Here is a 23,606-nt window from a genome sequence, read left to right on the forward strand (position 1 = left end):
CTCCCCGGCTTCCTCCTCACGTCCGTCATTACTCTCAACACACCTTTTTAAATCTCAACCCGAGGAGTAAATTTTCGCGACGAAGTATACGGACAGTCGGACGGACTCGCTGGATCCCACAGAGGAACTTACTTCAGGGCGGGGAAGGAGGGGGGCGAACGAAAGAGGGGAGGGAGCGGGAGGTTTGACTGAGTCCTATTCAGGGCGACATGGAGGGTCTGACTGAATCTGTCCTGTCAGGAGACGCTTGAGGCCGAGAATCTTCCCCGGAGCGTATAAGGGTCATAGCAGGCAAGTGGGAAAAAAGGAAAGAGTTTTTTCTTTTTTTTTCCCCTTTAAAGCGAGTGATAGCGTGAAACAACGCTAGCTGAAGGCGTTTCTTTTCTCCAGGGAACGAGAGGAGCAGTGAATGAGTCTAGTTCCTCCTTTAGGGAATGGCACTTACAGGGAGAGCAGGTATGGACTGCTTTTATCTGGACCACTGAGAGCTGGCAAAGCAAGAGGCTCATTCCGCCTTTCGGGACCGACGCAGCCGCTTCTGTTTATCCCGAGCTGCCGTGCCTTTCCCCATATCCCCTCCCTGCTCCTGTTCTGCCCGCACGCCGCCCTGCATTCCCTGCCCGGCTTCAGCCCCTCCAGCCATACGGCTGATTGAGGGAGGGGAGGCGGCGGCTGGGGTTTCATTCGACGCCCACCAGGGGCTGAGCGAGCCTCCTTCAGTGCGCAAACTCGGGGCACCAGATAAAAGCTGGGCTGGCAGCTCCTACCCTGCCTCGATGGAGCCGCCACAATCGGGTGACTGGAGAAGCAGTTAGCAGCAGCGCCATAGACTAGCCTCCCCCCACACCTTGGGCAGAGAGAGTTTGGGGCTCTAAACAGCTACTGCTGCGGCAGGAGGGAGCCGAGGTGAAGGGATCTGCTAGCTGGTTGGACGCAGAGGAGGCGGCTGTAATGGGGCATTGAGTCTGAGGGAGGAGGGGGGTGATTAAACGTCTTGTGATCATGGCGGAGTCTATGGGTATTTTTTCCTGTCTAACTCTTCTGTGCGTGTGTCTCTGTTTCTCTCTTTCTCTCTCTCCTTAGGGCGCTTGGCTGGGGCTGCTCGCTCGGGTTCTGCCTGTTGTTGCGCGAAATGGCGGCTGGCGTCTTGGTGGGTTTGGTTGTCGGTTTTTTTGTGTAGGTTTTTTTTTTTTTCTTCCCCTCCTATTCCCCTCCCCCCACTTCTGCCTTGGCCGCGTTTCCGCAGCGAACCGCGGCGGGGACTGAGTCAGGAGCGGGGAGGGAGCTCTGCGGAAGCCAATAGCCGGGCTGGCTGGGCTGCTCCGGCGTGCTCTGATTGGCTGGTGCTGACATCATCCTGCAGCAGGGGCAGCCGCGGCTGGGCAGGGTTGGGGAGCTGTAGGGGGAGGCTGGTGCAAAGGGAGAAAACGGGCGCCATGATCCCAGCGCGAGGGAGGACTTCACGGGCAGGGCATCCCTGAAGACCTCGTGAAAAGGAAAGCAGGAAGAGGCCGTGGCTTCCCCTTTTCAAATAATGCTGGGGCTGTGAGGAGAGGAGCGGGGAAAGAGCGAGAGAGGAGTAACCTGCGTCCGCATTTGTAACTGCGTCAGTACAAGATGGCGCAGGGTCTCCCTGGAGAGGGAAGGGAGTTGCACGTCCGCCGGAGGTCATGTGACCGCGTTGCATTCTTGCGGGGTTTGGCTGCAGACCAAGCTGGCTGAGGCGGCGGCGGCGGCGGCTGCTGCCGCCCGGGAGAGTCCGTGCTTCCCTTCCCCTCCCCCTCCCTGCACAATACGGTCGTTGCCGCGTTGATTCCTTCTTCCCTTCCCCCATTAACCTTATGCACGAGGGTGTAGCTGCCGCTGAGGAAGGTTCTCGCTTCTCTCCTCTCTCCACCCATCTCCAGGGTGTAGCTGCTCTTGGGGGAAGCTTTCCATTCCGCCCCCTCCCTGCGTAAGGCTTTACCCACGGCAAGGGAAAGTTTCCTCTGGGCGCCTGCCCGCTCTGCCCGAGCGCGGAGGCAGCATTGCGCGGCTCCCGCGCGCGGCCTTGGCGGCTGCCGCTTTTACTAACGCAAACTCCACTTCAGTTTTCTCTCTCGGCTTCCCGCCTCTCATGTAAAAGAGCACTTACTTATATGGAAGTCGGCTTCCTCGGGCTAACTTTACTGAAAGTTCAGTTTAAATGATGTTTAAATGATCTCATTAAAACAGCTGAGGAAAATGTACAGACTGTATGCAGAGTTGTTCTTCTGAGTGGGACCTTGTTGTATTTTAAATGTTACTTTGCTGGGGGTACACGGGGGGGGAGGGATAAACTAAGGAAAAAGCTGAAAGCTATTAATGGCATTATTCTATGTGAGTGGAATTTCTGTATGAAAAACTGAATCAGTATTCTTTTACGTGTGTGTTGTTGCCTCCCATGTTAGGAGTTGAGCAGCTTTTTCGTAGGGTAGTGTGGCACATAGTACAAAGGCTGCAGATGGCCTGTCTCTTTAACGCAGGGATTCAAGTATGTACTTAATGAAAAATAACTTTGGTATGCAAATATTCTGAAGATGTCCCTTGTATTACCTTTTCTGAGGTTCATAGGAAAATGAACTTGTCACTCAAGTCTGGGTGGGTGGGGAGTTGGACAGATGTATTTTGAGTCTGCCTATATTCTGATAAGTGGGAATGAAAAATGCAAGCAAATCCTATCATTTTTTTTTTCTTAAGGTATGCGATTTGTGTTACTGTTCTGGTTGTTTTTATTTTTGTCTCTGAGGCAATTCAGTGCCTGTTCCCATGCCTTGTTCTTGTATGGTAGGGTGTAACTAGCTATTGCAGCGAGTCCAACAAACAATTTAAAATTGCTGATGTTTTAAACTTAGTGCTTTGTTCTGTTTAAAGTCTTTCATAGAACTTTGTCTGTTCTCAGTAGGCCCACAGATAGGTGTGAATTTCTTCACTAATAGTGTAATAGGAGACAAACCTTGAATTTTTGAATGTATTGTGAGAACTACTGGAATGAAAGTTACTGGGTGTATGACTAATATAGCAGCCTCCTGTATAATAGACGCTACTTAATATGTGTTACATAAGTAATATGGTGAGGTGGAGTCTAGTTATATAAGAGCCGACTGGGGACTTGAGAGCTACTGTAAGTAGTCCATATTAGTTGCAGATATAGCCTACAGGGGATGTGTGTTGCGGTGTGGGGGAGGGGGTAGAGGAACAGGATTGGAAGCACCTAAATAGTACTACATTTTTCCTTTGTAGGTTATATAAAGAATACCAAAAAAGAAAAGGAGGCAGTAATTAAGCATGGCAAACTATGAAGCATTTGCAAGTTTGGAGTCTCATTTAAGTCTAATTTTTTTGGATGATATTATGCTTCCTAAAAGTAAAACCCTTTCTGAGTGTCACATGATGGCTGTCAGCTGAGCATTGCATCAACTAATTTTGTTCTGTGCAGGCTAGTCTGAAGAGCAGGATTCTTGAGTTGTGGAGGTTGTGTTGAATTTAACACCATTTTCAGTAGACAAAGCTCAGCTAGCATTATGGGGAGACAATCAGCGTGACCAAACTCTTCAGTGACTCTGCTGATCCTGCCTCTATAGGCATAATATGACACAAGGTAAATGCTCCCTCTGTAATGAAAGGTTCCAGAGAAGCTTTCCATGTACAGTGATCCTTTTAATGTAGAACTGACTTACTTGAGACTTGCAATAGTATTTCCTTGTAAGTGTGTTAAATGAAGAACATCAAGGTGAACTGAAGATCAGGAAATACACTTCACTTTTATTAGCTCTTATGCTTGTATTCTGTAAATATGCCTACTTCATTGCAAGGGAGAGGTTTGAATGTTTGTGTTAGTGTTTCATATGGAATACTCAGAAATAAAGTTTAAGTATGGCAGCTACAGAGCTTTAATTACTAAAACAGCTTTTTTGGGGGGGGGGGGTAGGTCATGTGGACACTAGATTTTGAGTTGGGAACCGCAAAGTAAAATGAACTGTTTTAATGTCTCTATATAAGTGGTAGCTTATTAAAGCAGAAGTTGAACTGATGAGTCTCTATGCTTTTAGCATAGAGTTGTAGAAAGGCTGTATGAAGTTGTAGAAACAAATGCAAGTTGTAATAAGGCCATAGTGTTCTGTTGGTTTCAAGACTGCTTTATTAGCTATCTTTAGGGAAGCAGTATTGGCTATCTTCAAGGAAGCAGTAGCTCCAGCAGTGTTGTCGTCTCAAAATAGTCTGGCCTGTGATGCATTCTGAATCCTTTTGCAGTAGGAGGATGGTTTAAAAGCAAATGCATATACTACTCTGTGACAGAAACCTCAGTGGAGAGAACTTGCCCAACAGCCAGTGTGATGCAAGCTGTGCCTTTATCTGGAAGGTGGTTGGAAGAAAGGGAGCTGTAGGAGACAGACCTGGTAAAACCAGGCATATAGCTTGCATTTATGGTAGCCTACCAGAGCAAGAAACAATTTCTGCTGAATTAGAGTTCTTATGCAGACAATTCCAATATCCTTATTAGAATGTTTTTCCAACAGTTAGACTTGTTCCAACTCACAATGGTAGCCTGGGTGTGTATATGTGGCCTGTCTTTGGTAGTCCTGTTATTTAAACAGTACTGTTTACCTTTAGCCTTACAAAAGGACTGACAAGAGTTCAAGGGTATACAGGGGAGAAAGGAGTGTGATACTAACAGTGTAGTAGATCTGAGTATGCATTAATGCCATAGCTGAAACAGTTGAAGTGGTGCTCGTGCTCAAAGATGATCCTGCCCCTCTTCCCAGCTGTTCATTCTTGCTTCTGCACCACTCTTTTTTGATGGCACAAGTGTTCATGTGGGAAGTGGAATTGGATAGCAGATCTGGCATAAACCTAATTGTAAAGGATAGGTTAGTGTTTTTTTATGGATATGTCCGCTGCCTGCCTTCGCAGACACTCCTGCTTGATCAGGAATAGGAAGAAGCAGCTGCAGGGAGAGTGGAGTTGTGTTGGCTTAAGCTGTTAGTGGAATTAAGAGTTTTTGTTTGTTGGTTTTGTACAGTAAAAATACCATTTTAAGGGAATTTTAGGGGCAGCTTGTAAAGGCTGGCCACTATAGCCAGAATCACTACAATCCTTGCTTAAGGAGTCAGACATGTTCTTCAAAGTCTTGAATGGTTTTTTTTGAGCATATAATGTAGTGTTAGATTGACCTGCAGTTGTAGATGACAAGAAATATTTGTTAGCTGCCACTCACAGAAATGGATGTCTGTAAAACTAACTAGACTAGAGTTGGGAGGGAATGGAATTCCAGTTAAGTCTTCACAGGATTTCAGACTTAATGAGCTTATTTTGTTTGGGACAGGTAAAACTTTGAATAAGCATACTAGTTCCAGAAATGGCCAGGAATCCAGTAGCTAGGGTGTTCAGTGAAGAATTAACTGAATGAATTCTGATCTCATCTTGTTTTAACCTGTGATCTCTGTGGATCACAGTGATCACTAGTTAAATGAGTATGCATTATTTCCATGTTGTGGAGCAGGTCCAGTGACTGTCAAAAGATTCACCTTGATGTGGGAAGATGGTGTTCAAGGCTTGAACTGCATCAGGACAGAGCAGGAACTTCCTTTGCATGCCACTTCAGGGCTTGTGTTGTAATGAGTGGTGGTGGATTATTATTATTATTTTTTAATTTTGGGATGTAGCAAAGACTTTCCCCTCTAGAAGGAGGGCACTTGCTGGCTTGTGGCGAAATTCTTAACAGTTTTAACTCCTAACCAGGAGCTGTTGTGTGGCAAGCTAATCCAGGATGAGTGGGAGTTTGCACCAAGTCCAGCTGACTGGTAAAATTTCAATAGTGAAGTGCAGCAGTAGCTTTTGTTCCCTTGTAACATGGCCTTGTTCTTTGAAGTAGAGGGCCTTTGACAAAGATCTAGTGTTTTGGAGGGCAGTACTTGCCTATGTATATTTAATTACTTTCTTAGCAAGTGAGGTGTTGCCCTGACATGGTTATAATATACCACTAGCCCTAAATGCTGTAAATAACAGCTCTTTGAAGACTAAGAAAATACCTAGCAAATAAAGACCAGTTCTTCAGTCAATGTTGAGATGCAAGCAGTGCAAGTACAACAGTGGTATATCTTTACCTTTGAGCTCTTGAGGGTTTCTAGGAAGAAAATGGGGGAAAACACTGCTTCAGAGACTTGCTGAGAGTCAGCCTGTGTTAGAGTTGAGAAGCTGCTGAACTGTAGGCTCCAACATTCCAGAATTATAACTTGAAGGTGGTCCTCCTGTCATGTGCAAAGCAAGTGTTTGTATTTCTTGTGAGCTTGTAAATTTAAAACTAATTAATCACGCAAGTACAGAAGCTAAATGTTTGTCAGAAGGGGTTCCTTATCCCTGCTGAAACTTCTTAACTTGTATGGAGGAATTTGTTAGTTTTATTTATACATGGGTGTTTTTAAGGTGTAGGGAACAACTACAGGTTCAGCAAATGGATTTCCTGCACTCCTGAGGTCAAGTAAGGAAGCACTGGCAGCTTTAGTGATATGCAGTAATGCAGTAGCTGTTACTCAAAAGTAGGAATGCAGCATGAGTGCGGCACTACTTCATGCTCTTTTTCAGAGGGTTAGTTTCTGAAGATCGCTGTAGTCTATTCAGCGTGGCCTATTAGGACTCAGTTCCAAAAGTGTAGAAAACTGAGTGCACCATTTTGCCATCAATTGATAGTGTTCTAACACTGAGTGCTACCAGCTATAGTAGTGCATTAGTTTCTTGAACTTCAGTAAATTGGCAACTAATGTAGCTTTGCTTTGAGTTCATAATTCTTAGTACCTGATCTACAGAAACTAGTATTTGTACTTCTGTTCAATTTGTCTTTAACAGCTGCTTGATCCAATTCTAGTATAATGGCTATAGACCAAGCAAGTAAAAGGAGTAATCTTATTACAAAGTCCTAGACTACCTTATGTGGCAGCTCTGGGGTGTGAGTGTCAAAGCTGGAGGGAATGGACCTGCAAGAATATAAACTAAAAAGCTGTCTGAAAATAAGGTTTGTTTGGGCTTTGACTCCTCCCCCCTCCCAGTCTGGTGCTGAATTCCCCCCTCCTCCAACTTGCTGTCCATGTTCCTCATCGGGTTAGATCACTGTCTCACGATTCCCCCAAATTAAGAAGTATAAAACAAGCTGGAGGTGCAGAGCTGTTCTGCTTTACTAGTGCTGCCTAAGCAGCAACCTTAAGAGGCTGTAAGTGAGACTGTGGCTGATCCATGAGATTGCTATGCTAGAGACTAAATGATTAACCACTTTCATTCCCTAGTAAGTGCTAAACTAAACACTAGTTGTGCTGCTTCTTTGGGGGCCTAAGTGTTTGTACTACTGTTGGTCTACATGTCTGCTCTGCTATTGAGACCAGGTTACTTCTTGTGTCTGAAAACATCTAGCCAAATGCACTGTGGTCCTTCCAATTAGAACACTTCATAAGAGCATGTTGCTCATATGTCGTTATAGCAGTTACCCTGATTTAGAAGACAACTCTGTTCAGAAAATGAAAGTATTGCTTTTATCGGCATGGTGCCGCACTTTGAATTAATCTCCAAAGCTGTGCTCCACCGTTCCAGAATTCATATGCTGGAGCAAGCTTGTAAGCTTATAAAGGCATGCTGGGCAGTTGTCGGATCCTGTTTTTAAACCGTTTCTGAGAAACGCTTTTGTCTCCTATCTTTGCACGAGCATAGGAAAGGCTATCCTTCATGCAGCTGAGACCAGACACTGTGGCTCCTAACAGCAGTTTTTGAACTTGGAGCCTCTCCTCTTTAATAGAGATAGCAAACTTAAATCTGAACTAACCTCTGTTGGAGAGGGGAAATAACTATAACTAGAAAAAAGTGGCAGTGGGCTGTTGAGTCATTGGCTATAACTACCTGTAATTAAGGCTACAGGTCTGGAGTTTGTCAAACTAGCTTAAACCTTAAAAGGAATTTGGATAATTGATATCCTATCACTTGCTTCACTATTCTTAACAGAGCACAAGAAGAGTTAAGAGGCAGAACCTTTATTTAATGGTACCTCTCATTCTGGTGAGTCTTAAACATAGTGGGCTTGCTTATTAATCCACTACTGAGTTTCAGTAACTCAGTTAATACAGTTGTATGATACCTATAGCAATTTTAAATTTGCATTGATACTGGGAAAAGTTGCATAAAATGCAACTAAGTTCTGCATGCAAGTAGGTTCTGTAAATGTTCTAGTATTTGCGTTTTTTCCCTTTTGTCCCAGACCATCTCCTACAGGCTCATTCTGAAATATAAATACTAAATATAGGTGTCAACATATTCTTGTTGTAATAGAGAATCCTAAAATTGAAGGACCATTTCAGAGAATATATGGTGTTCAGACAGAAATAAGGGTTATTACTGAAGCATTTTGTCTTGGTTTTCTTTGTCTTTTGAAATCAGGAGGAATATTCTAAGTTGGACTAAGAAGTATTGTGAACAGGAAGAAAAAGATCATAGGTCTGTAAGACTTGTACAGTGCAAAATAAATGCATTGAGTTCTACATGTCTTAGGCCTTTTGATCAAGAGACTTCTCAAACGGGAAAATAGTTGCTGGCATAGACCTAACTGGGAGGGAATGGGTGTCTCAAAGTACAGTGTCATTAGGATTGTACTCTGAAGGCTGTACTGTTTCTAAGAGTTGACAGTGCAGATTCTTTCTCTTTCTTTAGAACAAGCAAGCCTCTTCACTGTTTCCCTCAGATTGCACACTACAAATATTCTTGGTCTTGGAAGTGCAGGTGTTAACTGACTTAGTCTTGTTTTCTGTTTCAGTAGTATGATATGTTAATAATCTTGTTCTCATTTAAGTAAACTGGAGTAGGTAGCCTGTTGTCTTTGGTATCAGTTATCTAAATTTTGCCTTGTAGGCCAAATGTTAGTTTTCTTTTTTAAAGGAAAACTTAGCACTGGACCTGCTGTAACCTTGCTTTCTTAACTGCAGGATGAGATAATCTGAGGGGTATGACGCTTTCTTTTCCTGCAGCTGCACTTTATTTTATGCTTAAGTTGGTTTGAATGTCCAAATTAAGTTTGTTTTAACATGTTCTTTAAATTCAGTAATGCTGTGATACTGCAGCATTTGTTGTATTCTAGAACTATTTTCTCTTTAAGAAACAAAACACATTTGTGTTAGCTGGCTGGGGTCCTTTTCTGTTCAGTTTAATGGCTTTGCCTTACCTAGTCTGCTGTGAATTACAAGCTTATGTCTCAGATTTCTCATATGACTGTAATCCTCACATTCTTCCAATGTATTTTGTAGTAAATAGTGTATCGTAAGTAAGGGGAGACTGAACTGTCTAGAGATGCTTTTCCAACCCAGAAGTTATACGCTGGAAGCTACTTGTGCCTGTCTGTAGCTGTTACATAAAGCTTGAATTTTGCTGATAGACCCAGCAGCCTATTTAACAGGAAGTGTGTCTGGCTCTGGGTGCCTCTTTCTGCTAGAATAGTGTTGAGCAACAATTATGTGGTGATTGCAGTCATTACAAGTAAACTCTACATCCTGTTTAGAATAGGATGTACATATTAACATGTGTAAAACATCTGTTGTATCATCTTAGAAATAGCATGTTGCAGACTTGGATACTTCAGCTTCACAGCTGTTCAGAAGTCATTCCGTATTTAAAATTCAAAGCCATTAGGGGATGGCTGAAGTCACACAGTTTAAAATAAAGTAGGTAGTCTGTGTGTTTTTTTGTTTGTTTGTTTTCCCCATGATGCAAAAGTGAGTATTTTGGAGTTGATACTCTATGGCTCATCAGTCACTGACACTCCCAAGTACATTAATGTCACAGAACCAAAGACCCTTTTGGACACCAAACCCAGCTCTGTAAGTCTAATAGGCCTTCTTTCTCTCTTTCTGCTCCTTTCTGAGACTTCTGGTTGGTTCTGAATTTTGGATATGCCCAGTTGGCACTGGAATGAAGGAGAGGTTGTTTCTTTATTGCTTAGGAGCACTTCTTTGATAGCTCTTCAAAGGTTAAATCTTGCTCTAGTCATATATTTAAGGATGAGATTCTTCATTAAACTCATTAATTCTTTACTTTTTCCATACACTAATCTAATGTGAGCGTTGGTGTTTTTTGACAGTCCCATGAAACAAGAGCATGTCTGACTTGATATGTCTTTGAAACTCCTTTAGTAAGGAAAATATTTCCTAATTAAAGGAGAATTGTGGCCTTTTTGACTGTTGGGGGGGGGGGGAAGTAAGGATAAAACATGCTCATGTGAGCAGGCTTTCACAGCATATACCTGAGATCCATTTAGCCTGTCTAAAATAGCTTTGTATCCTTTAGTGTGTGACAGATGAACCAAACAATCAAATCCCTAAATATAAATATGTGAATGACAGTGCTTACAAATAATTATAAGATGCCAAATGGAGGATGATCTAGAGGGGCTTCCAGAGGTAACTGTGGCCCTCTGGAGGGAGGGAGAAAGGATAGGTGGGTTGAAAGAGAGAGCATTATTCCTGATCGTAACTGGAAAGGACTTACTAGAAAAGTATTCTCAATCAGCACTGGTGGGTTTTTAAGCTCTTTCACTTTTTTTATGAAGACTTCATCATTAGAGGTTCTGCCTTCTAACTGCAGGATGGAGTATAAGAAAGAAATTGACTGAAATCCAGCTGTCTTGGCTGGAAAATAAGCAGGCTTAACCTGTAGCCCTTGAACAGTATATGGCTTTTAAGTGACTGCAGGCTTTGTTCAGAGTCGATTGTAGAAACAGTGAGAAAAGGAGCACTGTACTCTGCCAACTCCAGAACTCTCAAAGACCAATTTAGAGGTGATCTTCTGCATATGAATAACATCCCTATTTCAAATAGTTGCACTATGTTGTGCATCAGATTGCTAGCTGGTGTGTAACAGGAAAGCCTGTGTTGTTCCCCACCACCACCCCATTTCTTTTATGGAGCTTGCGGAGGGAAACACAGATTGGTCTTGCATTTCACTATGACTTCCTTCCTGCTGGGAGCTCATCTCTGAAGTCTGACAAATTTCTAACACTTAATCTGCCATGTGGACTACTTGGTTTCCTGCCCATCTGTGAAACCTGAGTAGGCCTTGGAGTCTCTGGGGGTAGAGAGGGTAAGTGGGAGCCATTTTTCTGTGGGTTTAGAATGTCATTCCATAACTGTCTCTTCCCCAGCTTTCTAGGTCGGTGTGGCTAGATGTGCTATGGTATACCACAGTGGGCTAGTTTGTAGCATAAAGGCCTACTTAGGCTTTTTATTCTTAAAACTTCAGGACTTTTCCCAAACTTAAAATAGTTTTGCTGAGACCTATGTGATGACCTGTGTTATTTCTAAATGTCAAAGGAAGGTGACTGGGCTGGAGGCTAGATTGTAAGAGAATTGCAATTCTATGCCTAAATTCCCACCTGCCTACCAGACTTCTCCAAAACCAGCTTGCAAGTTTCCTATTCAATAAATGGACAGTGTTAAGCACATAAAGGAGCCATGGAAACCAACTGAATGGAGAATAAGGAAGACTGGCCAGAAATGAACAGCACAGAAAAAGGAGACACTTATCTCTGATTAGGCATTCCTTTTACTTTGAATCCCTCATTGGAACTAGATGTTCATGCTCAACTTTCCTTTTTGTAGCTTTCTGAAATAGCTGTTGGCTTAGTGATTAGAGCTTTTGCCTTGTGCTTGCCTTGCAGGGAAGATGGAATGATGAAGCTGGTAAGCATGCCTCCTAGGTCTTGTAAGTGTTCTGTATCACTTAAATTCCTATAAATTCTGATGGGTAAATCTTAAATATTTCTGTATAGCAGAATCAACTGCTGTGTTTGTAAATTGAAGGAGAACACAACTTAGTGCAGTCTAAATTCATGCCATCTTGCAAAATCTGTCCAGCGGCATCTGGCTGTACATGGATTTTTTTTGACCTTTGCTCACATTAGCTATTTGTATTAACTTCAGGTTTTCTCCAGTGCATCATACCCAACTTAAGGATGTTTGTTTTCTCTCTCTTCTAATGTGATGGATAAACTCTTGCTAAACCCACTGACCCTTTTTTCACTACAGGGCAAGAGGTGCCAGAAAGGGAAATGCTGGTTCTTGTGTTCACAAGTCAGAATGCTCCTGTAGCTTGTTGTTGGTTAGCTGACTTCTGAGATACTGACAGACAGCTATAGTCTTAAAAAAAAGATAACCAGCAACAGGCTCATCTCTTTTTTTTTTTTTTTTCTTCCATCAAAAGTAAACTTTATTGTGACAGTCTCCTGATCTCTTTGATAAAGATAAAGAGGGGGGGCAGAAGAACTGGGCAAAAAGCGAGGCTTCTGTGACTGTTTGCCTGGAGTATTTCAGACTTCTTGGAGTGCATGTGTGACTTAAACGTTACAGCAACATTGTCTCAGTTATTTTTTAGGTTTGGGGAGCAGAAAAAGTGCTTGTTTTCAGTCTTCCCCTCCCCTCAAACCTAGGGTACTGTAAACAAGGTGTGTGTGTGTGTGGGGGGGGGCAAAGTAGCAACTCTGAGCTGTTTTATCGGTTTGTATGTAAGAATGATGTCAGTACATTCCTGACCTCTTTCTGTTGGAGGGATAGCATGTCTACTGCACTTATAGCACACTCGCAATACTTTGCCTTCCTTTTTAAACAACATAAAGGCATAAAGCCTCTCAAACTAGAATGCAGCTTGCTTGTTAACTGCATGTGGATAGCCCCCAAACATGGCTATTAATGCTCATAACTAGAATTACTTTTCCAGTTGCTGTCATGGGAACTTCGATGCTATGCACAGGCATGTCTAATGTGAGAAATGAAACAGAATACTCTAGTGTCTTAGTCATAAACATGAATATGTTCAGGTGGTAATCATTGTTGTCTTCACGTGAGCTGTTGCTTCTCAACCATAATTGCACATTACTTTTATGTGTAGGTTTTGGTACAAAGCTGTTTTATAAAGTAAGAATATGATAACTCAGTAACAGTATGTGTTTAGTTTGAGGTATGTCAAACTGCTTCAACTGAGGGGAAAAAATCTTAAATTTGGAATTGCTAGTTTGAGCCATAGAGGCACAAAGAAATCTATAGCTGTCTTCTAGGTTTTCTCCTAAGGGAAAAATTTAAAAAGTCCTAGTTACAGATATTGCAAAAATTGTATAATACATCTTTATCATTGCATGTGTTTATTGGCAGTTCTACACAGGTGCTAAATTTGAGGAAAAATGTCTGATTGTGCATCTCATTTACAATCAGTGTGCACCTACCCTTAATATAAACAACCTCTCCTGACAAATCAAGCTGCAGCAACCCACCTAAAAGTATGAAGTCTCTTGGCATTGTAGAACGTGTACAGAACAAGCCTGGAACCACTCAAGCAAGATGCAGATAAATACTAGCTTTGGCATGCAAAAGTGTCCCCCTGTGTGGAGCAAAGATAGAAACATTAGGCTTGCCCTAGCATGTTCCTCTAGCAGCTACAAAGAAATGTCACTGATGTATATAAATGTTCTTTCCTTCCAGTCTTCTGTGTTTTCCAGTATGTATTTTCCACTTATTCATGCTCTGTTTGTTTGGGGGTGTTCCTCACATATCTTTTAGCAGATAAACATGTGCTTGCAGTTTGGTCTGTTTTAATTTTTCATTTGAAGTTAGGACTCTGGAGAAATGGACAGATCTTAAATGCTTATTATGATCCCTTTTGTCGAAATAAAAATTTCATGCTGGTATTAGCTGCCTTGGAAAACTAGCTATGTAGGAAAGGATACTGATTGAGAATACCAATTTCAAAATAATCTTGAACTCTAGGGGAAAAAAAGGACTGTCTGTTTACAGAAAGACTTAAACTCTTGCGTCAGTACTTAGGCACAGACAGTAAGGATTTTGAAAATGAATTCCCTGATGTCTGAATCATGCTAACTTAATGTTAAAAAGAGACATAGCAGCATGGTCACCTGACTAGTAACAGTTAAGCAATTCAATTTGTCCTCAGATATATTTTTAAATTGCAGACAACTGTCATATTTTGCTGTTACTTTGCAGTAATTCTACAGGCTTGATATGTATTTACTTAGTTTGCTTTGCAACTCTTTCCAAGAAAGTTTTCATATTTCTCTTTACAGTAATTTAATATGAAATTAGTAATACACTAAGAACCATGTGAACCCTTAGGAAGTTTGACAGTGGTAGTTACTGCTGGTATTAAAAGGTAGGAAAAACTCTTTATGTACTGTTTAATAATGACTAAAGCAGTGAATCACATAAAGGACAGGGGCTTAGGTCTACATATGTTCCCCCTTAAACAGTAGGGTCTACTACTGTGTGCAGGTCCTTTGTGGATATTGAATAGAAGCAGGGCTGGTGGCACCACCTATTGTTCTTACTATATTTCTGGTTTCCCTAAATCATATGGTTAAAGTTCTATATGAGAGAGAGCGTGCATATATATATATATATATATTTTAATTTAAGGTAGTTGAATTGGGGGGGAATCATGCTCTTGTTCTTTATTTATATGTTATAGAATAAAGGCTCTTGTTGCTTATTTGAAAACCTGCCAAAACTTGTCCAAGCTGGGATCCTTCCTTTGGGAAAAGGAGTGCAAGTGATGGGTGGGGTTTCTTTAAGAAGCTTAAGTTTCCAAATAAGCCTTTTGCAATTCCTGATGCTGGTAAGATTATACATACTTCACACCTGAGATAAATGTAACTTAGTCATGTGTAAGGTAGCATGTTCACACATACCTTTTGAAGGCTGGAAATGCACTGTAAACTAGATCTAGAAAAGGTTTGGACTTTTTTTGTATAATGGTCACTGGATTGCTCTAAGCTGGGTGTAAGAGCATGTGTTAATTGTTAGAATTGTTTCTAATTAACCTAACATCTGAGCAGAAAGGAAGAAACCACCTGATTCAAAGCATCTGTTGATCAGATGATCAACAAGAATATGAAGGAAAGTGGTAGATTTGCATATGTAGGCTAGCAAGATGGAGTAAAGTGTACCACGGGTGAAAGGAGTGCATTAAGAAGGAACTCCTAAGGAACATTAAGGACTCCAGGAATGAAGGTAGCACTGGGAGCCAGCGAAAGGAGGGGACTGGCAACTGGTGACAGGAGGGTATTGGGCTGAGAAGTGTGGTGGTCTAATCCAAGAGAATACAAGTAGGAGAAGGAGCTAAAGTGAGGAGGGGCGGCTGTAGCAAATAGGAGGTGAAGTGACAGAAGGGAACCTTATGTGGGGAGTTGCTGAAAACTTGGTGGTTCTCAACCAATGACACCTGCCATCAAGAAGCCTAAGTAGAAGTCCGCTGGACCTAGAAGCATGGGGCTGACAAAAGCAACATCTAGAAAGCTGATGGGATTATTAGCTTGAGCTAGTGGCTGAAGGAGATGTTGAGATGGTCATGGCTACTTGGGAGAAACTAATGATAACTAGCAAATCATTCTTATCCTACAAAGTAAAAACTGGTGTGATACCAAATTGGTGGTAACTGAGGAGTTTGACTTAGTGCTGGAATACTGCCAGCTCTCTTAACTGTAATTACCAGGTGGTATGTTGGGGCCTGTTGTGGATATGAGAGAGGCTGTAGTGGCTTAAGGTGTATTCTCACCTCCTGCTGTGCTTTGCCACTCCTATGGGTTATTGTTCTGGTACCAAACCACAGTGTGCAGTCACCTCACTTGGGCTAATCATGTGTGAGAGGATGCTCTGAACAGAAGGTTGATCTGTTTAATGAGTAGATCACCTTCTTCCACCCCAGGACTTTGTTTCTGAGCTGGAGCCCAGTGCAGATCCATGAATCATCAAAATAAAGGGGGAGCTGTTGGATGACGTAAGACACAGTCCCTGAGTCCCTGCAGACCAATATTGTTGCTGAAGCACTTCCCCCCCCTCCCCCTTCTGTTTCAGGTGTAAGTAAGCAGAATTTCACACAAACCTTGTCACAATGCCTTTGTCAGGGGCTTAGATATCTAGAAACTAATAACTAGTGATCAATGAAAAACTTTAAGGAATTTTCTTTTACTTAGGAAGCCTAAGGCAGAGATGGGGGGCAAAATCTAATTAAAGGTACTGTTAACTATTACCCTGAGATGCTCTTTTAGCTTTTTGTTAGCTGTAGTTTTATTAGTTTGCCACAAGTTAACAATATTACTTTTGCAGCAAATGAGGAAGGGTTTTTACCAGTAACATGACAAGGAAGAAATTAGGGCAACAGTATGTGGCCTGTAATTACAAGTTATTATAAAACAAGGAGATCTAGTTGCATGGGCTGTCTGTTCTGATGTTTCTCCACTTTCTACTGTTTGACTTCATAATGTTACGAAACAGATGAGAACTTGATTTTTCTGCAAGTATATTTCTAACCATCAGACACTTTTCACTTTATTTTATGCATTAAAACAATGCAATTAAAACAATGAGCTTAATGACAGAGCAAGTCTTACTTTCATAGACTTAGTTCTTCCTTCTCCCCTGCCCCCACCTTTCCTTTCCATGGCAACTCCAGCATTTCATGAGGTAGTAGTAATGCTAGCAGTGAGGCTGATGTTTACAACTTAGTCTGAAGTCTTTGAATACAGGCTTCAGTTTTCTCTAACAAAAACAGAACGGAACTGCAGGGAGCAGATCAGATTTTTATTTTTATTTTTTTTGCTTGTGATGTTAACAAACTCCTTGGGTATTGTTATTTTGGCTAGGACGTGACTAGTACCTTGCTCCAGTCTGGTTGTCATAATGTGCAGTCTTCTGTCCAGTTGGGAAAACTGCTGTAAGCTTTCACTGAGATATGTTGCTTTACTTAGTAAAGATAAACTACAGTATAAGCATATTATATTTATAACTGTTTTTCAACTAAAAGGATGAAAACCTAGCAATTCAAGTCAGAAGGGTGTTTTCTCTGCTTTTTCTGTTACAGCTGATTTCTGAGGTGAAATGCAGTTCTGCAACATAAGACTTTCTTTTCACCCTTAAGATACCTTAAATGGAGGTACAGGATGAAGTAAAGGAACACACAGTGGAATTTAAGCAGGGTGGTAGGCTTAGTCACCCAAAGTTTAAGTGGCCTTGGAATCTTCAATGTAGACAAAAAGCACTTTTTCATGTGGTTAATATTGTGCTTTTTGCACTGATTTGGTGCTGTCCCAGAGGAAAAGCTGTAACTTGTTGAATCATAGAAGCATTGCTTCCTGTTAGTTTTGGAATTTCCTTGCAACTTTCCCATACAAAGTTACAGGAGCTGGGTTTATGTAGTATATGTACTCAGAAGAGAACTTGCCTAAGGTGAAGGCAGATGTTAAACAGTTATGCATAGAATGCAATAGTTTCTGACTCGAATTGTGTGGTAATTGTCAAAACATAGGAGGGTGTGGTAGGAACTGCTCAGTGTCTAATATTGCTGGATATTTATCCCTTAATTCATAACTTGGCTAACAGAATTTACCATACTAATCTCAACATATGAAAGTGGGGGAAAACTTTCTTGATGTTTTCTAGACATTTGAAACATGTTAGTGTGAAAAAATAAGTTTTAATATGTTAGAAAAGTTGTCTTTTTTCCAGTTGCCCAATCTTAAATTCTGTTATTTCCGATTTCCTACAGAAAGAAAACCTTCTTGCAGGAGAAACTGTAGATTCAAAAGCATTTATTCAAACTGAGCACTGGAAAAGATGATGAAGCTTCACATCACTAGCTAGTCTCATGGGGAATTAAAATATTATAAAAGAAGCTACAGTGGTGAATTGATAGAGAATATTTTAAAGCACATACCGGGTTTTGTACATCTATTTTTTTCTTAGAGTGGAACCATTCCTAACAATTCATTATAGTACTGCATTTTTAATGTCATACTTAAGGTTTGTATTTTTACCATTAGCACACACTGTAAAGGAGAGTTTGTATTAAAAATACTTCAGTAATTGCTCATGATAAATCAGGTTTTAAAACTGCAAGAGACAGACAAACAGAAAAGGGGGGAGGGAGAGGTTCATGTTTTCAAGCAGATAACTCCAATAAATGAAATGCTTAGAAGGAAGACCATAACTAATACTTGTTCTTTTTTTTGATGATGACCCCAATTAAGTCATTGCACTTTTGAAATGCAGTGACATGCTTTCTGATGCCTAGATACATTACCCTGCTGTTTACTGGGAGTTATATTTCTCTGAGGCCTCAGTTCAAGGCCCAATGCAAAAGCTCTAATGCCTTTATTGTGCTGTCTCTACAAATACAGCACAGACATTTGTGATGAAAATGTTTCTGTGGTCAAGTGAGTTCCTCTTTTTTAGTGTATCAAAGCAATTTATTATAGATAAGTGGAAATGCTTTTGAAGTAAATACAAAAACCTTGTTTAATTGGTCTGAAAGTGGAATGATATGAAACAATGAATTACTGCTGTATGCACCTTTTAACATGCAGCTTCATAACTGTCTCTTTTTTACCCTGCCATGCCAGGTGCCAGCTGTGGAGGAAATCATCCTTTCCACATGTTCTAGTCTCCATTATACTTGGTCCAGTCCTTGCGCAGCGCAGTCCTGCTTGTGGGGAAGGAGTATGTTCTGGTGCACCCTTGGAAGAAGGAGGAAGAATTATTTTCAGTGGAGTATGTGGAATAAGGAACTCCAAAGGGCTGCCTAGATATTTAAGCCTGACATTTTATGATCGGAACATCTAGAAAAACCTAGTTCATAGGATAATCTGAATATTTTTTTGCTTATAAATCCTTTGCAGTTTATTCAATTAAAATGTTTCCAGTGCCTTTGTGTTTTCATTTCTGGGCTCAAGTGATCCTAGGATGTGAACTAGCATTTAAAGCACTACCAGAAATGCAGCTCCTAACTCCAATTTAAATAAGTGGAAGTGACACATCCACCCCTAAATATAGTCCTTGGTGGAATTAAAACAAAGGCTTATATATAAAGTTCTATATATTGTATTTGAGATATTCAGGGTTTTTTTTAAGCCTTTCCAAATGAAAATTTTCCATGCCTGTTGTTCACAATATGTAAACTAATGTTAGACAGACTGTATGTGTGACTTTGTTGAAGGAAAAGCATGTTTTGAGTGTGGTTTTTGGACTTCCAGACAGATTACACAAGCTCAAGAAGGCCCATCCCACATCCTGTGTAGCAAAGCAGTTCACAGAAATGCCCATTGTTCTTCAGGATTATGAGTTGCTATATTTTCTGTCTACCCTCTTGTTCAAAGTACTATATGGAAAACACTAATGCAAAGGAATAACAGCAGCTTAAAAAGTGCTTGGTCCTCCCAGGTACTAAATACTCTGCTCTTACTGAAATGGGGGAGGGGAGGTATTTAACACATCAGGTTTCCTGACTAGAAAACAAAGCTGTTGTATCAGTAAAAATAGGTCAATGTTTTATTAGTTATGTGAATCAATTGATGATTGTCATAGTAAGCCTGATAGTTACTTGTATGCAGCTTTGCCAGTATCTCCTGTCTCTAGGGCAAGAAAAGTTAAGAGGAAATGCAAGTTGCTACTAACCCCATGATTGACTCCCTGGTGTGCCCCCCCCCACTTCAATCCCTGCTCAGTCATTACTGTAAAAAGAGAACTGGATATCTGGGTCTACTATCCCTCCAAAAGAGAGAGTGTGGCTAGTGTTTCCGAATCTGCCACCCACACCTATTGATGAGTTGTGTGCTGTTCTGCCTACAAGTTAATGGAGCTATTTGTAAAGAAAGGAGCTAGTGGGCCAAAAAGGGGTAAAGACCTGTTTCCCCCCCTGCCCCCGGTTTCACCTGCATTACCAACTTGGATGATATTTTTAAAAAGCAAGGTGCTATTTTTCACTCTTTTCAAACAGGAAAAACATTTTTTTTCGAAATGAATTTTAAACTCTGATACTGCTTTTTTATTATTTAGAAAAAAGCAGTGACTTACATGTATTGCTTGGTGAAGTTCAGTACCTATTTAAGAGCAAAACATTAATCATGATGGTGCTTATACAGCTAAGCATAAGGCTGCCATGAGAGCGTTTAAGGCTGTATCCTGCTTTTCAGCAGTTCTCTGGAAGGAATTGCCTCTCTTTAGTCACTGCCAGTCTCCTGACTGTTCAGCATTCCCAAAACATGTGGCCTGTAAAATAAGATTATAGGGAAGGCATTCAAGTAAACAGAAGTTCCCTCAGAATGAGATTTGCTTTTTCATCTGTGTCTTCTGTGTGCTCTAGATTGACTGCTGTAGCCTCGTGCCCTAGCAAGGAATGACTCTTCTCATGTTGACTGAAGCTCGAACTGTATGACAAACAGGGCTGTGTTCAGATGGGAGCATGTGCTCCACTCTCGGAAGGTGCAAGAGCAAGTATGCTGTCCTGTGTTTTGGGGAGTGCCTTCCTCCTGGGCTGGCTGGCACAATAGAGTCCCCTTTGCAGTGTTTTTGGAAGGACACGCCCGATTAGAAGTTGTGGGAAACTAATCCTTTTCTGTCTTTTTTTTCAGTGTCTGTGTGTAGCAGGAAGTGACCAGTCCCATGATGTGGATATAGCTGCCAAAAATCTGCAGTTAACATGCAGCTCTATCCCTCAGTAAATATATACTATTGCTGAAGTGGCCCAGTGCTGTCATGAAATGGTTCAAGGATAAGTAGCTGGTTGAAGCTAAAAACCTTCATGCTCTAGTGAGCACCAAAGTTATATTGGTGGATAATGTATTTCAATGATCGCATAATCCTGTGCAACCTGTTGTGTTGAAGATAGGCAATTTATGATTGATTCAGTCTGTAGATTGAACATATGGGAGTTACTCATTGAGACTAAATTCTTTCATACTGGCCTCTGAGAGGAGTGTTCACAATCCTGCTACCTAGCAGTCTACTTCCAGTTCTTGCCTCAGTAATTCAGGCTTTTATCACTGCTCTGCTGAACTACACTGTGTGGTATATCAGGGCACAAAGGCTTCAGACTTGGGTTCTTTTCACTGTGTCTTTTTTCTCTTTCATATTTTTTTAAAAGCAAGGCTGTGATGTTTTTTGTCTTTTTACCTCTCCAGCAGGTATTAGTCAAAAGAGATGATGATTCTGTTGGTAGCAGTCCTGTTACTGCCAGTGGTAGGACTGCAGAGGCTGCCCTTGTCTCAGCTTCTTGGAGATGCTACTTTCTACTACAGCATGGAGCTTCTAATCCACAGGAAGGTTATGATCATAAGTGTTCCCCATAAAACAAAAAATTCATAAATTCAAATGTATGTGTTCCAGATTGACCAAACTTAGTCATGTTGCATATGTGTTACTGGGCATTAGTGTGAGGAGGGTGATAAAAATATTTCTGCAGGATAGAAGACAGACCAGTGCTTTAAACATATAACAGCCTTGTATTTATTTTCATTAACTTTCTTTAGAGTTGACTCTGAACAGAAACTGTTAAACTGGCTTTAGTTGGTCTTTGTGCAAAACTTTGAACAGATACAGCACTAAGAATTCTTCAGTTTTCTGAAGAAACATAAGCCAGAAGGTCTGCTATTTGTTTCTGTACCTGTTCTCTTAACCTCATTTAACGGCCCTGAGGACAGAGTACCCACCCAGCCCAGTTCCTGCTGAAATCAAAAGCAGTGAATGAATTATTCATGTACCCCTTACAGTAGTTAAAGCAAAGAATTGTTTGTAATGGGTTCTGAATCAACAGTAACTGTTACATTTTTCCCAGTAGAATGGGTTGATTTTTCTTATAATGTGGAAGGCCCTTACAAAAATGTTAAGGGAGATAAGACTCTGGGCCTATACCTCATACCACAGGCACCTGCAAACACATCAGGAGTCACTGTCACAGATGTAAGCAGCTTTCATTCCTAGTGGGTCTGATGCTTTTCCTTCTTAAACTGGTATATGGGGGATATAACTGGGAGGGAGCAGGCCTTCTAAATTTGATGGCAATCTGCTGAAAAAAACTACTGGTTGTTCTAGGACTATTTAATCCTATTTGACATTGAAACTTCTTTGGAAGGCTACTGGCCTCTAGGTGTATTTCATTCAGAAACCCATTTAAAAACTGAGGCCTGAGTTCATCTTTCATCATACTTGCTACATAAAACAGCAATATATTTGCCATATTTCAACCATGTGAATTTTAAAAACTGGAGAGGACTGCTGGATCAGATTTCCCAAAATTTAAGACAATTATATTTTGATATCTCCAGATTTATAAGATCTGATGCTGAATTATGAGGGGAAGTAATGACACAATTACTGTGTTTTCCAAACATTAGGCAGAGCGTATAGATACGGCAGCAGGAAACTGAAAATGTCTTACAAATAATAACAGCAACTCCTGCTTGTATTTCACTTCATAAGTTGTGTGGGGTCATTTATTTTGTAGGAAATGCTATAGTATAAACAACCATTAGGGTGGAATGACATGTTAAGGCTGTAATACTTACTTTATATTGTACAGATTCTGTGCTACAGATCAGCAAAGAAGCAGAACCGCATATCCATGATCTCAGCTCTAAGAATCCTGGTGTTGATTTAAATTAAGATGGAATATATAGGAAACAGCTTAGGAACCTTGGAGAATTGGAAGTGTACTCAACGAGTGACCTCTAGCAGCTTCTGCATGCAGCATTGAAACAGCAGCTCTGACTGCTGTGAGCTGCCCCATTTGCCTTACTAGGTCATTAGTTTTGTGGTATTAAAACTAATTGACATCTGCAAACCGGGACACACTACTGAATTGAGAAGAATCAATATAATCACTTTGTGATAGAGTGGTAAGCCAAACAAATGCCCATACAGGGGTCTTTGCCAATTTAGTTAAACCTGTTCAGTAGTGTAGTATGTTATTTAATGATTCACCTAAGTGGCTTGCCTACCCTTGTCAGTATGTGCTTCCTTCCCTCCCACGAGATGCCCTTGTACCAGCACTAGGATTCAGTTGAGCTTGGTGAGCTGGTTCAGCAGAAAACTATTCACTTTTCTTGTAGTGGTAGACTGATGGCAGGTTAGCTCTGTGAATGGCTTATTGTGGGGTCAAATGAGTGCCAGGGCTAGTGCAAGGGATGAAGGAGTGGGAACTTCTCATTTTGGCAGCAGTTGGTGATTAGGTTGGCTTTACTGTTTTGTGAAACCACACCTCTAAGTTCTACGTGGTTGTTAACTGTCAGGAAAGCTGCGATCATTGAAGGCATCCCTTGCCCCGAGCTGTGAGCATTACCCTGTGCTGGGCATGGCTGTTCCTGTTGTCGGCCACTGCAGGCAACAGTGGGAGGATGTGCTTGGCTGGCGTCCACTAATGCAGGGATGGGCGCCCAGGAGCAGGAGCTGCCCGTTTGTGGGCACCGATGACTATGTGGGGCAGTAATGTTTGAAACCCTTTCACCTACAGGTAGAGGAGAGCTTCATTCTACGCCTAACCTTGTGATGGGTTTTCTGGAATCTTTCTAGATAATTCCAGAATTAATAGAATACCTTTTGATAGCATTGTGATTCAGATGACCCTGTTTGCATGTTTACCTTAAAATAAGATGAAATAAAAGTGCCTTTGTCCTGCATGACTATAAAGAACTCTAGACTTGGGTTTGGACAGCTATATTGAGGTAGATGAGGCATGCCAAAGGAGGCTGAAGACCTCGGTGCACTTTTCTGGAAAGTAGAGAAAGGAATCCA

The 23,606-nt window shown here is 41.3% G+C and overlaps 1 long non-coding RNA gene across 1 annotated transcript; it reads left to right on the forward strand.

Annotated features, from left to right (window-relative positions):
• Nucleotides 1–301: 301 nt before the first annotated feature.
• LOC106485886 (uncharacterized) lies at nt 302–18,744 on the forward strand. Its single transcript, XR_001292804.2, has 2 exons — nt 302–906; nt 18,443–18,744. It is a non-coding gene; the product is annotated as an uncharacterized lncRNA (long non-coding RNA).
• The last annotated feature ends 4,862 nt before the right edge of the window (nt 18,745–23,606 follow it).

Source organism: Apteryx mantelli, chromosome 1, assembly GCF_036417845.1.
Source record: "Apteryx mantelli isolate bAptMan1 chromosome 1, bAptMan1.hap1, whole genome shotgun sequence".
In the NCBI taxonomy this organism is placed as follows: Eukaryota; Metazoa; Chordata; class Aves; order Apterygiformes; family Apterygidae; genus Apteryx; species Apteryx mantelli.